The following is a 14,125-nucleotide window of genomic DNA, read 5'->3' as shown; positions in this document are numbered from 1 at the left end:
CTGTCAGCACAGACACCGCCCCAAAATGAAGTTTTGATTTGCATGTGTAACCTTTATTTACTGAGACCCACGCTGTCACTCAGAATAACTCATGAAACTATTATGTACAACACTGTAATTATGTATGCTATCACGCAAAAGGCAGAGAGCAGGGGTGAAGTTTTTTTTTTCACTGACCGATGCTCAGAACAGCACCTGGATGTTTGATCTATGAGAGAAAACAACGACACATTATTTCACTGTTTCCCTTTTATAGTCTGATATGAAGATGTTTGGAATAATGATGGGTTTATGGCAGCGTGGTGGAATGGCAGTGTTCATCACAGTCATAATGACTAAAGCCTTTTGACAAGATGGTGTGTTATAGTGCAAAAACATTCTCCTGCACTCTTAAAAAAAAAAAAAAAAAAAAAAACATAATACACTATCTGGCTCTATCTTTTTTTTCCCAACTCAACCACTACTGTGTAAATCTGACATTGTATAGTTAATTGTTATTTAAGTGCAACCAACATTATTTACTTTGTTCATTAGAGGTTTAAGGTTAACCATTATTGTTTTATGAAATGGTGTGGCCTGCAACTGCCGACATAAACGACGTAAACATACCCGACATAAACATAACTTACTGGTGTGTGTGTGTGTGTGTGTGTGTGTGTGTAATTGACAGATAAAGAAATTGACAGATTCAAGTTTCAACTTTAAACATACCTGAGATATGTTGTGATATGTTACCTGAGATCGTGTGACGTCTGACCCTGATGAGAAGCACACAAGTCATCTAACCTCGGATCAATAGATGTTGGTGGAAGCAAGCCGCGCTGTTAGCTTCTCTCCTGCTAATATTGCTGCGTGCTTCTTGATTTCACCTGGGGGCTGAATAGGGAACCTGACAGAGTCAGCGTGTAATGTGCGGCCACGTGATTGGCTCAGCAGCGATAGGGGGCGGGGCCTACTGTGCACAGGAGGCTCACATTGACAGGTCTAGCGTGGCGCTCTGTATGAAACGGTGCGCTGTTGAGACAGCTCCTGTATCGCTGAATGAGTCAAGTGCTGACTGAAAGAGAACGTCTTCTGCCTCCATGTATCCCTTTGCTAAAATATGTTGGATTCATTTTAAAGTGTATTTAAAGAAATTTAAATTCGTGGGGGGAAAATGAAAAATATATATATACACAAAATGCCTAATCAACCAAAGATTTTGCGACCCCCCCCCCCTCCTCCTGCAGTACCACCGCAGACCCCCTAGGGGTCGCGGGCCCCCTGTTGAAGACCTATACTCTTATCTGCTCATAAATATCCATGCAATAATTAATTTTTTAAAGACATACTAATTTAATATCAGTCATCGTAAATTACACATTGGAATTCCAGGATTGTAATAACAGTTTTGATTACAGAAGCAATGTTGACTTAAGTCAAAAGTATAATACATCATTTAATCTTTTAGTGACCACTACTGAGTAAATCCAACAAGACTTGTATAGTTCGACTTATTCACATACAGCCAACTTCGCTTGCTTAATTTGTTCATTAGAGGCTCAATTAAGGTGAACCAGCTTAATTTTTATGAAAGATTTCTGGTGATTTGGTGGCATCTGCTCATTACAAAACCATATAGCTGGTAGTCTAATGAACAACAAGAGAAAAATGGAGTATCAGCCACCTAAGGGTTAATGGCCTAATGTTCCAGAGTTAAGGTTTAGGTGGAGTATCGCTAAAATTAATGGGAGGGACGATTCACTACAACTCCCTCTATTGTGGTTGGCAAACAAAACAATGAGTCAGCTCACAAAAAATGTCCACAGAGTAAGGTAGGGCCCCATTCAAATCGTGGGACACGTACCACTCATCCCCTGTTGTTACGTCTAAACATCAGAAAACTCTTCAGACATGTGCCAAGTAATGACATTTAAAAATGTAAATGGAGTCACTGGGTGACATAACTGACGTCAAAGTGCTGTAGTTACGCACAAAAAACAAAAAAACAAAAAGGAACCCGCCACAAATGATAAGAACAGAACCCTTGAAAGCAAATAATTTATAATGTATCACCTACACCAGGTGTGATTTCCTCTTTAGTAACCTGTCACACCGCACAGTCGCTGACAGATGTCACACTGAGCTTGGGCAAGCTCATCGTGTTAACCTCAGGGAGGACGTTCAGTTCCACCAGGGGACTGGTCTCACGATCAAGCCAGTCGTTTTGCAGGAGCCAGACCTCCTGCTGCACGTGCTGCGTAGATGAATCAGTCCTCTCAGACACTTTTCATTTCTAGAATTATGCCGACCCCAAGCATATAATCCAAATGTTTTCCCTCTTCTTTCCTATCCACTGGAGCATGGCTCATCACTGATGCTGTGAGAGTCTTTCATCAAGTGGTTACACTGATTTGCAGCACCGGATGTACCTTGGAAAGCACACATGCAGGCAAAGGAACACACTAAAACTGCACTAAAACCGGCATGTGTTAACACAGGCCCGCTAACAAGACGCTGAACATTACAGCAGAACAGTTTCGGTGACTAATAGAATTAAAAGGTCACCCGTTTCACGGCTGCATCTCCAGCAGAGCACTAAACTCTAGCTATGTCTATGTCTGTCTAATGTTTCAGCCCAGATTTTTAAGGCAAGTCTGGTAGAACACACGCCCAGGCTAATGGGTGTGGGAACAAGCTACTCGCTGCATTTTCAATTCTTCATAATATAAAGGCATTCAGCTGCAGACCTGAACTCCAGGCAGACAGAAGCTGGAAAATGAATGAAAACAAAGACACAAAGAAGTTTGAGAGTTTGCTCTAGCATCAAGCAATCTAACATCAGTGTCACGTTTTCCTTGAAACATATTTGCACCGTAACTGCTTATTATGTTGGTATGATATTCAACATGTGAAAAGGAACTGAAACGATTAGTGGAGGTGACTCATGACGAAGGCTTCTTTTTTAATGATCTATGCAAACTGAATACTGTAACTACCTTCTGCATTAGCGCCGAACGTTGGTGCGTTTTGTTCTGCTCCCTCTTCTGTATTTTTCCGGGCACTTGTGGTCGAGTGCACTTGACTTCACTGGCTTATTGAGGTAGATGAGGAAAGGTCCACATGAGCGCCCTGTCTTGCGGTATTCACCGACTCATAGGTGGAACCTTTCAACAAGGCCCAAGTTCACGAGTCGTGACGCGCTTGCTGACATTTTCAGCGATGGCGGCGGATAAATGAAATATAGCGCAATTTAGTCGTGTGGTGTTTTTCCTGGGTAATTTTGTAATATGTTTGAGGAAAATGCGAATATTCTCAACAGCCTCGTTACCGAGTTGTTAGGCTGCTAAACTGCCTCCGTGGCTTCGAGACACCTACGGTTGCCTTGTGACTTATGACTCGAGTTACTATTTAAACGCTAAAGCATTTTGTGGACTCAACTTCCCATGTCCTCACCACAAGCTCACAATTTCCAACTTAAGGAAGGGAAAGATTGGGAAAAATGCTGCAGCTGGTGCCAGTCGGCCATTTTTATTTTTTTTTTTAAGTGATTGTGATGTGTGTCTTGCTTAAGCTTTCTGTGGGAAGGACAGTGTTGCAGTGTTCGGGCAGAGTGTGTGTGCTCGCTCCCTACTTTTTCTAAAAGATTATGATTAATTAACTGTAGGGGCCGAAAGGAAAAGTTGTTATTTCACACATTTAGAAGACAAGTGGGGATTGTGGCGTGTTCTCACCTGCTTGAAATACTGACATTTATGCCTCGGAGCTGGTTCTGGTTCGGCTGATTCTGACATTTGCATTCTCACGTACCGCTCTGGTAGATATTAAACGTGCAGTGCATGGATGAAAGGAGTTTAATGCGCATTCGTCGCACTGTTTTCTATTTGTTTCCTGTTGTGATGGCTTCTTCATTTCTGGGTTGTACTTGGGTTGCATATCTCTCTTTCTTTGATTTTCTTTTCTCTCAGGGATTATTTATTGTCACTCCCCACATCATTTGGACCTTCTCGCGGAATGTAACATTTGGATATAAAACAGTGCCCTGCATGATCATCCAGTACAAACATAACTCCTTGGAATACTGGGCGGGTAACGTTTCTGTCAAGTTACAATGGCGCAGCCTGGACTATCTGCGTTTCTCAATGGAACTTAATCAACCAAGCTGGACACTGTTCAACGAGGCAACGAGGATAAGGGGGGGTGGGGATTTTGTGGAAAGATGTGCAGACCCTGCTACAGCCCATCACATTTAATGAAGGCTGACGTGACTGTAAGTCAGGTTTTGTGCTCCCAAATGATGTAATCTCATCAGAAAGAGGCACCTTTACTGAAAGTCAGTTGACGACAAGACAGAGATCGCTTTGCATCTTGTTCAAGGACAAACACTTCGAAGATTCAGATTCTCAGAAAGTCCTTAGTAGTTCTCTGCTGTGTCTTGTTGATTTGCCAGCTTAGAAGGGCGGACTCGGCTGTGCAAAAAACGGATTTTAGATTCTCCTTAACATGTGCCTGGCTTATTTCATCCCTTCAGAAATGAAGAAAGCACAAAAGGAAAGGCTTAAAAAACCCAATGCCTTTTTTTTTCTGCGGTGATAAGGAATAATTACATAGAAATAGTAACCATGGTGTTTGGCTCATTCCTTCCACTGATAATGACAATCTCTTGGCGAGACCACCACAGGCAATAGTCATCTCTTTTTCGTCCTCTAAGGGTCCAACCCTGCTCGCAGATAAAACACTTGGAACGAATTGAACATGAAAGCGGATCTTGCTTTGGGAAAGCATGGTAAAAGTTGCAGCCTGGATGACAGTTGTTGATAACTAGACTCTGCAGTCCCTCTGATTCCCACCGCAAAGAAGGACTTTAAGAACATAACTATTAATTAGTTTGCACTCTAATTATGATTTCAGTTTTTAATTGTTAAATTAAAAGAGTAGATGACTGGCATAAAACGATGGCACATTTGGCATTCAAGTAATTCAGTATTTACCTAAGTGTCGTCATGACTCATTTTTGCTGTTTTCAGTTGCCAAGGTTGGAGATTACATTAAGATCCCTGTCAGAGTTAATAATGCCTTGAACAAACAATACTATTCTTTCCAACTGGAATATGGGGGCTGTGAACATGAATAAGTTATGATATTTTATTTGGCAAACAGAAATATGAGTATGTTTTACATCTGACAACAAACAAGGAGTCTAATGTGGAAAATTTGTGGAAGAGCTGGGTGGGATGTCCCGTGACTCTATGTTTCTGACCATCTTGGAGACCAACGTAGCGACTTTGTTATCCCCAGTCTTTCCTATGACTAGAAAGCTAAATGTGTATAATAAGACCAAAAAATGCCCCCAAACAGAAGAGAGTTTGGAAAACACTCCAAATCACCAGTAATTGCATGTCCACAGGACAGCAGTCTGCCAGTGAGCCGCACTGACCAACTGGAAAAAGTCTGCAAGCTGCCTCCAGACAAACTGCTGTTAAAAAAGAGAGTGGGCAAATAAGTTGAGAAACTACTAAGAACAGCAAGGTAGACATGGATTAATGGTCAAATTACAAATGAAATGCTGGAGGGATGTTTATTATTTAATATACTGTATAGAGGGTCATAGCAGCCTATTAAACACCTGGGAACTGACTTTTACTTACTCTGTTATGTGCAGTATCTGTTAGTCACTCTGCCCACGTGACTCTGTCTGTCCATCTCTTCTCTTAAGTTAAATTATGAATATCAGCAGAAAGATATGAAGGAGCCCTGAGTATTAAATTTCAAAGGATGGCCACTCTGGGAATTTTAATGCGACAGAACAAAGTCTGTCACTGGGGTTTTAGCGAGGTTGTAGAGGTCTATTTTTTTCAGACATTGTGTATGCTGTTTGATATTTTCATATCTTTTTTTTCTTTGTGCTTAAAAGTCGACCGGCCAGACCATGCTTAAGGTATGAACGCACAAAACCAATGTCAAACCACTGTCCTCACCTTTGTCTGGAGAATTTTTTTTTTTTTTTTAGAGCTATTGATACTAGCTCATCAAGCTGGCTCGCTCTGTAAAAAGTGCCATCCAAAAGCTCGTCGGCGATGTGTCGGCGTTGGATTTCTGGAGAGGTGCGTGTCAGGCTGCAGCGTTGGGGTCTGGGCTGATGACGTAGCTACTACATCGAACTGATGCTACATATGGGCTGATAATGGCATAAAGGCATGATGATTAGAAGTTATTTAACAAAAAAAAAATGCAATCTTTCCCATACTCCTTGCATTTAATATTTCTATGTTGTACAGCTTCATAACAACAGTTTTCTAGCAATTACCCACTTTGGATGTGTGTAAGAAGTAAAAAAAAAAAAAATAATGCTCTCGGAATAAAGAAATGCAATTTTTGATATATGCTGACTCAAGGGCTCTTGTTCTCACAGGGATTATGCACATTGCTGATTACTGGTTTGTTGTTGTGTATACACACACTTATTCATTGTCCTCTTTGTATTCTCTGATTAAGGCCAGCTAGATCTGAAACTTGGCATTAAGGATGAAAACCGCATTGATCTAAGGCTGCAGAAAGCTCTCTGTATTTGTTTTTCACAGTGGAGTCAACAGAATCTTTCTCTGAGTTGACCTTGTTATTAGCAAAATAAATGCCGGATTGTTCTCCTCTTTCCTTTATTTTTTTTAGCAGCTGCTGTGAACACAGAACATGGTTTTACCTGATATTTGAGCTTCGGTGGTTTGGTATATTTATGTATGTTTTGCATTAAATAATCAGGAATAATTAAAATAAATAAATCGGGAGTTTTAAGAGGCTTCATCCTCGGACAAAATACTCTCTGTGGTCAAGTATCAGTGACCTAAAATTTGAAAGAAACCACTACAAATGGCTAGAAAGCCATTTATCATTACTTTCAGTTGCATTACTCCAACCTTTTTACAAAGTGCTGCAGTCTACAGGGAGGAGGCCTATAGAAAATATATCTTTACATTAATTCATTTTCCTTAACTTCTTGTTCTCTGGTGGGTCGTGGGGGGCTGGAGCCTCTACCACTAGGGGGGAAAGCCCGGTACACCTTGGTCACCAGTCCATAATATATTTACATATATTATATATTTAGGAATGTTAAGACATATGCAAAAGTCATTCCCATGCAGCTGCGGGGGTGATAAATGAAATTAACAAAGAGGTTCCAAAAACTGCAGCTCCTCCAGTGCCCGACTTGTTTAGATGATATCTAGATGGATGGGTGCCTTCACAGGTTGCTTGCTGTCTGCCTTGGCATCACTTGTCTGCCTCAGCTCCAATTTGTCCACTTTTGAATTAGCGCAGAGTTAGGTCAAGTCAGGCACAGACAAGATAGCAAATGCACGATACTTGAAAACTGCGAGTGGTGATCTCCTCGAGGCTTTGTCCATCTTTGCATGCGGTCCACAGTGAGCCTCTGCCACTGGATTTGCATGCATTGGGTGCATCACTAAGGTGTTGACCCGGCCTCCAAATACACTAGATCCCAAACTGATCAAGTATGTGTGGGATGCACTGGAACGAGACTGATGCACTGACGCCCCCACCCTCAACCCACAGGACCCGAAGACCTCAACTAACAAGGTCCGAGAAGGTCGGAGGTTGTCATAATGTTATGCCTGATCGGTGTGCGTCCTCATAGTGGCAGGCTACCATTATGTGGACGCCGCTTTTAAATCTAGCGCTGCATGTGCGTTTGTGGTAGCTAAAGAAAGAGACAAACACAAAACAAGTAAGCAGATGTCGAAATGAGACCTGTATATTTCGGACTGCGAGGATAATCTCGAACATAATTGTCGAAGCTCTTTTGTAGATATCATATTCTTTTTTTTTTTTTTTTTTACCACAGGATTGCTTCACTCTATTGTTTATACATATGTTATTTATATACCCTGCTTTTTATGGATGCAGGATTTTCCCCAGCACGGCAGCCGTAAATAAGAAATGGATGTTATAGATTGTACACAGTCTCTTGTTTGAAGAAAGAGACCGAGAAATGAAGAAAGTGACGAAGAGGAAGGCGAGAAAATGGGAAATTTCAAAAAATGAATCAATAGGGGGTTTATGGTATGTACGAGATGGTGGCAGGTGTGTAATTTCTGCAATGTGATTTTTTTTCCTTTTTTCTTTGTGGTCTGTGCACCACTCACAGGAGGCGTTGGATCCAGCAGCGTGTATGCCTGGAGGCTGCAGTATCGCCTTTGTTAGCAAAAAATTCTTACCTTTGGCTTTTGAAGGGCAGCGTTTGAAAAAGGAGACTAAAAAGTTCTCAGTCCCTTCCTTCCCGTGGGGCAAGGGAAGGGCGAGAGACTTAGCCAACAACTTGTTTTTCATGTAAGCTACCAAGGGCATATTCATTATTTATGTCCCCCCCCCCTCCAAAAAAAAAAAAAAAAACAGCCCCAGTGAACTATCCTTTGAATATTTTTTTGCAATATTGCCACAAAACCACAATAAACAAAAAATCTAAAGCCATGATTGAATACACAATATTAAATCAAACAGTACAATCATTTCGGTTTTACATCTTGTCTTTATGTTGCTTGGTTCCCATGTGACCACCCACACTAAACATCTGCATGCACTCACGACTTTGCAAGGACTCCATTTCTGTGGAATGCAGTCAGATCAGTTGTAATTTAACAGGAAACGATAGGCTGATATTGATAAAGCTGTTACATTACCTACCTGCAGAGGTCCGTAGTAAATGCACTAGCTTCCTGTGATGAGGTCAATTTATAATCATATATATATATTTTTTTTCATTTTACTCATGCTGGGCCATGTTTCATTTGTCCTGTGGTCAGTTAGGTAGTGATACTTGACATGAGTCATTGAGATGTATGTATGGACCCCCCCTGATTTTACAGGAGGAGATCAAATCAAATCTGGTTCAGATTAAATAGATCTTAATTCCTTATTGCCCAAGGTTTGGATTTGAGATAAGAGTTGGACCTCTTACACGAGTTTTTCCTGTGTGCATAATTTAGATATTACATTTAATATACTTGAATGTGGTGAAAGTAGAATATTTGAACCTGACTCATTTAATTATTCAGTTTATTAAATAACTTTAAATTGTACCATTAAAGCTATGAAATTTATTACTAAAAATGAAACTTGGTGCAATGTCATAAATTACTGGTATAATCACCACCTGTAATAACCAGAAAAGACTTTTAGCTGTGGTATTTAATTACACTTGTAGTTTTCCATATAATGGGGGTTTAAATGTGTATTTCCTTTCTCCTAACATGTTACCTTTTTCCTAAATAAAGAATTTTAATCTACATTAGTCTGAATAGCCGAAATCAAACTGACTTAAAGCTAACCTTTGGAGTTCTGACCACTAGAGGTGCTGTAGAGTAATGATGAACTGGTCCCAGACATGAAAGCCACACTTGAACTGAATGGTCACTGTTCAGACTCTATCTGACCAGTGTGTTCATATTTTGCGCGGTCATTTAGTCATTTAGTCAACTTCAGAAAAACTTTCTTCTGACATGAACAAGAAACTGTGTTTAATGGGACTCCTAAAAGTTTCTGGCCATCAGGATTTATGACAAGTTGTCGTTTAAACCACGTGTAGCAGAACTTTTAAACAAACTGAAGCCTTTGTTGGCATTCTTTTCCAGAAGCAAGTCTTGCCTCCCTCATTACTGTAGGAAGCAAATAGCACAAGCTGCATTTTTATAAGTATTGGACTACAGCGATGTCATTTATACGCCACACTAAAACCACTTGACACAGTTTATCATGCGGCAATTAGATTTATTACTGGTGATAGGTTCATGACCCGTCACTGCCAACTGTTCCATAATGCCGACTGGACTTCATTGGCTCTGAGAAGAGCCTGTGAGCCATTTACTCTTTATTTATAAGGCCTTTCTTCGCAAACTACCTGTTTATCTAACAAACTTACTTTTAAGTTATTCAGTTACTCCACTCGTGCTCACAGTCCATTGGCTTTTAATATCCCAGATGTTAGGACTGAGGAAGGAAAGGTTATCTTTGAGGAAGGAAAGGTTGTCTGTGAGTATTTTGCACCATTCAAATGTAATAATCTTTTGTCACAACTCCAGCTTGATGCATCGGTTCTTTTTAATCATGTCAAGTTTATTATCATGCATTCAATTCTCCCTGAATAAGTAAAGGTAAAGATGTAAAACTTTTATTTATTTATTTTAAGTAAGTGTGTATGTGTCACTTTTCCACTCAGTCATATTAGTTTTAGTTAAGACGTTTGTGACCTGTAGAGGACTGCAGATTAGCGTTAAAATATAATCTGGTACAGTGCATCAAATGGTGACATTTATGTTTGAGCTGTTCATTTTTAAATAAAGTGGTGATGATGATGGTGATGATGATTTTGACCTATTGAAATTAAAGGCAGGATGAGTGATTGCTTTGATTTACTAGGTAATACTGAGATTACAGGGTATGTCACTTTAAGAGTATTTCCTTTTCAGTTTTGTTATGCATTTAAATGTGTATACAAATGAGAACTGAGAGTAAGTATGAGGTGATACTAAGATGATAGTGTGTCACATCAAGAGTCTGTCATTTACCCCAAGTATTTAATTTGGCTTATTGGTAACTGTATTTAAATAAGTGCAATTACAGTGTGGGACACTTTAAGGGTCAGTGTTTCCTTTTTTGGGGAGGATTTTAATTTAAAATTAAATGTGCAAATAAGTGACAATAGGATGTATTTTTATTCTATTAATAAATGTGTCTAAGTAATACCAAGATTACAATGTGTTTTACATTTTTGTTTTGTTAAACATGTTTAAATACGAGAAATTATAGCTTATGTGAGTTTTACATAGTCTGCGTTTTTGGTATTAATTATGTAAAGTGATATTAGAGTGAATGTTACTTTGAGAATATGGTGTGTGTGTGTCACTTTATAAGCCTGTGTTTTTTTTCTTTTTTTTTTAAAGTTTGGTATTACATATGTAAACAAATGACAAGTACAAATGTCACTTTAAGAGTTATGTAGTGTTAACTGTGTTTAAATGAGTGAAATAAAAGTGTGTGTGTGCCACTTCAAGAGTCACGGTTTTTTCTTTTGGTACAGTGACTGAGGTGTCAGGGATTTTTGCTGGGACACTTGATTTGGTTTAGTGTTAACTGTGTCTCTGTTTTAGGGTTTTTGTTTAGTATTAAATGTTGAAATAACATTTAAAAAAAATCTGTTTGTGAATTTGTTGTGGTATTACACGTGTAAATAAATCACGATAGAGTGAATGCAACTTTAATTGTTTTTTTATTTTTTATTTTGTGTGTTTAAGTAAGTGAGATTGTATATTTGTTACTTTAGGAGAAGGCGTTTTTTTTTTAAGCATTTAGTATTGCGGGTACTTCAATAAGCGATACAAATGTATGTATGCGTGTCACTTTAAGAGTCAGTGTTTTTGTTTTTATTTGGTGTCCAATGTGCTCAAATAGGCGAGACTGCGGTCTGTGTCACTTTAAGAGTCAGTGATTTCGCTAGGGTAGTTGATTTGGTTTAGTGTTAACTGTGTTCAAATAAGTGAGATTACAGTGCGTGTCACTTTAAGAGTCTGTCTTGGGGTGGCTTCTTGATATTAATAGAGCTGCTGTGTCTTCCTCCTCTGACGTAATGCCCACAGCCTACAGAGAGACAGGCAGAGAGGTCCTGTCACAGCAAAGCGATAACACTAGTCTGAAAGAAAAAAAAATTACATTTAACGAGCTGCTCTGCTTTGGTTTGCTGTGGCCAGCATATCCGCGCTCTGGGCGGCTGAATAACATATAGACCATCGGAATATTGCAGCACCCGAGCCAAACTCACTCACTAATGAGTCGGTATTAGTCTAGTTTTATGTGCCGCCGTGAAGCCTTAACTATCTCTCCTTCCCTCTCAGACCAAAGAAAAAAAGAGACAGCCAAGACACAGTCACCCCGTCCGACATCATCAACAAACAAAAACCCCACAAAGAGACGAACCAGCCAGCCAGCCAAGCCAAGCAGCCACCATCTTAACGTGCTGCTGAAAGAGACACACACAGAGAGAGAAAAGAGGCTAATGCTTATTTTGATCAACAGGTAAGCAGCACCAAAAGGAACACAACACAAACGCAACACACCATCCACACGCCAGCCCTCTCTACTTTGGTGCAGTGGCATTGTTAAAAAAAAAAAAAAAAAAAGAGAGAGAAGAAAGAAGAAGAAATGCATCCGCGGTGCACGGTTGGAGTTTGTTGACGGCGAAATGCATGCTCTCGGACAAAGTGGGGAGATGAAATTTGCTCGTTCTTGAAGGGGGGGAAGCGATTAGGAGAGCAAATATCGCTCAGCTAGCCGTTTGTAGTTTTTACGACGGGCAGCAGTCGGTTTCCGTCTTATGTAACTAACGGCCTGAGCGGCGTCGGTAAGGAAAGAAGGATCTGCTGAATGAGAGGGAGGAAAAGAGCAGCACCGCTTTGAATTCACATGGCAATTTACATTTAGGTTAGGACACCCAAACGCTACACAAATACAAATTGGGGGCTACTGGGGACGGGCTACTGCTTTGATTTAAAAGACTTGAGTTTGAAGCCATCAGCACGGGGACGCGGAGTAAGTCGCCTCAAGTGTTTTCTGTAAGTTTTGTTTCAATTTTTTTTTATTGTTATTTTTTTTTATTTAAGTGCCACTCTGATTGATTTGCTAGAAGCCGGCTACTCCGGTTGCGTTTGTCAGCACGAAGTAGCTCCTCTTCGTTTCGTGTAACTACTACGCGTAACTTTTTTTGGTCATTTTCATTGATAACTTTTTGCTTTACTATCCCAAACTGCAAAACTTGATACTCAAGTTCAGATTTCTTCCGAGTGACGCACGTCGCAGACGGCGATAGATAAATAGATAGAAGGATAGATAGAAGGATGGATAGATAGATAGAAAGATAGATAGATGTTTAAGTTGGGAGATGAAGTGGCTACTTTATTGGGCTGAAAGCGGAAAAAGTACATCAAAGAGTTTGTGTTTATCAAATGGTTTACAGCCGATATATGGCGCTGTTTTTTGCACCTCTTTTTCATTGTTAGGAAGAGCGCATGGTGGATGCGAGTTGTCGTAAAAGGAACCCCCCCACCCCGCCACCCCTCCTCCCGAAACATCCCCTCTTATCAACTCTAAAGAAAACTTATTAGCTCGAACGATATTTATTTGTTGTTGTTTCTCGGAGTGATGCCGGGAAGCCTGACTTGCATTTCCACTCAACTTTGCAAAAGTCCCCCCTCCCCACCACCACCACCACCTCCCTCCTCCCCTTCACTTCTCTCTTGTCGCAAGAAACTGTGATGTTCCTTTGAGATAAGGGAGCTGGGTAGGCATGACAACTCTGTGGGGAGAGCAGAGTATGTGAAGCCAGCACAATGAGGCACACACTGCAAGGAAAGCTTTTTTTTTTTTTTTTTAAACATAGTCCTCCGCAGCAGTGGTTCTCCAATTCTGGCCCCCCAGAAAAGAGCTGCTTGTGTGTGGACCGACTTTTATTCAGCAGATAACCTCAGCAGCGCTTTTTAAAAAGCAGATGAGGCCTGTGGAACTTCAGCGTGACCTCACGCCTGTCCACAGCTTACACTTTGCTTTCTGCTAAGTAATTAATTTATTCATTGGATTACCTATAAATAGCTTCAAAATTGTCCTTTAAATGTAAAGCGTGCCTCGTTTCCATGTGTGGCAGCGTGCCGTTGCGATGTCGAGCACTAATTGTCACGGACGCTTCGAAAATAAAGTTTTGGATGTTAGGTTTTTGTTTGTTTTTCGACTTTATGTTCTGGCTTTCAAGTTTTCTCTCACTAAAAAAAAACAAAACCAAAAAAAATAGTTTTCTAGTCTTCTCGGTCACAACACAAGGGAAAAGTTGTCCGGACGCTTCTCTTCAACTCATAAAACTGTGGGGATCGCTTCAGGAAAAATAGAGGCTAAACTTTTAAAGTCTAGTTTGCTTCGCAGGCTTAAAGCAGAGTGCTAACACAGATCTAATTCTGAGACCTTAAATGTTGAGGATTTTTTTGAAAGCCACACATCGTCTGTAAGGGTATTTTTATTACTTTTTTTTTTTTTTAAATCGGCGAAAGCAGTGTGGAAGTCGCATCAAAAAAGCTTTCAAGAATTAACTCCCAGT

At 40.2% G+C, this 14,125-nt stretch overlaps 1 protein-coding gene across 6 annotated transcripts in view; it reads left to right on the top strand.

Moving 5' to 3' along the window:
• The first annotated feature begins 11,123 nt into the window (after positions 1-11,123).
• Positions 11,124-14,125, top strand: part of trps1 (trichorhinophalangeal syndrome I) — a 112,992-nt gene continuing 109,990 nt past the window's right edge. The window contains exon 1 of one of the 6 annotated variants that reach the window (XM_047604569.1): positions 11,124-12,596. The gene's annotated coding sequence lies outside the window, so the exon portion shown is untranslated. The remainder of the gene's footprint in view (positions 12,597-14,125) is intronic. The other 5 variants (XM_047604565.1, XM_047604567.1, XM_047604566.1 and 2 more) reach the window with 5 other exon arrangements.

The sequence above is a fragment of the Mugil cephalus genome, chromosome 14 (assembly GCF_022458985.1).
Source record: "Mugil cephalus isolate CIBA_MC_2020 chromosome 14, CIBA_Mcephalus_1.1, whole genome shotgun sequence".
NCBI classification, from domain to species: Eukaryota; Metazoa; Chordata; class Actinopteri; order Mugiliformes; family Mugilidae; genus Mugil; species Mugil cephalus.
This window is presented reverse-complemented; position numbering and strand designations above follow the sequence as displayed.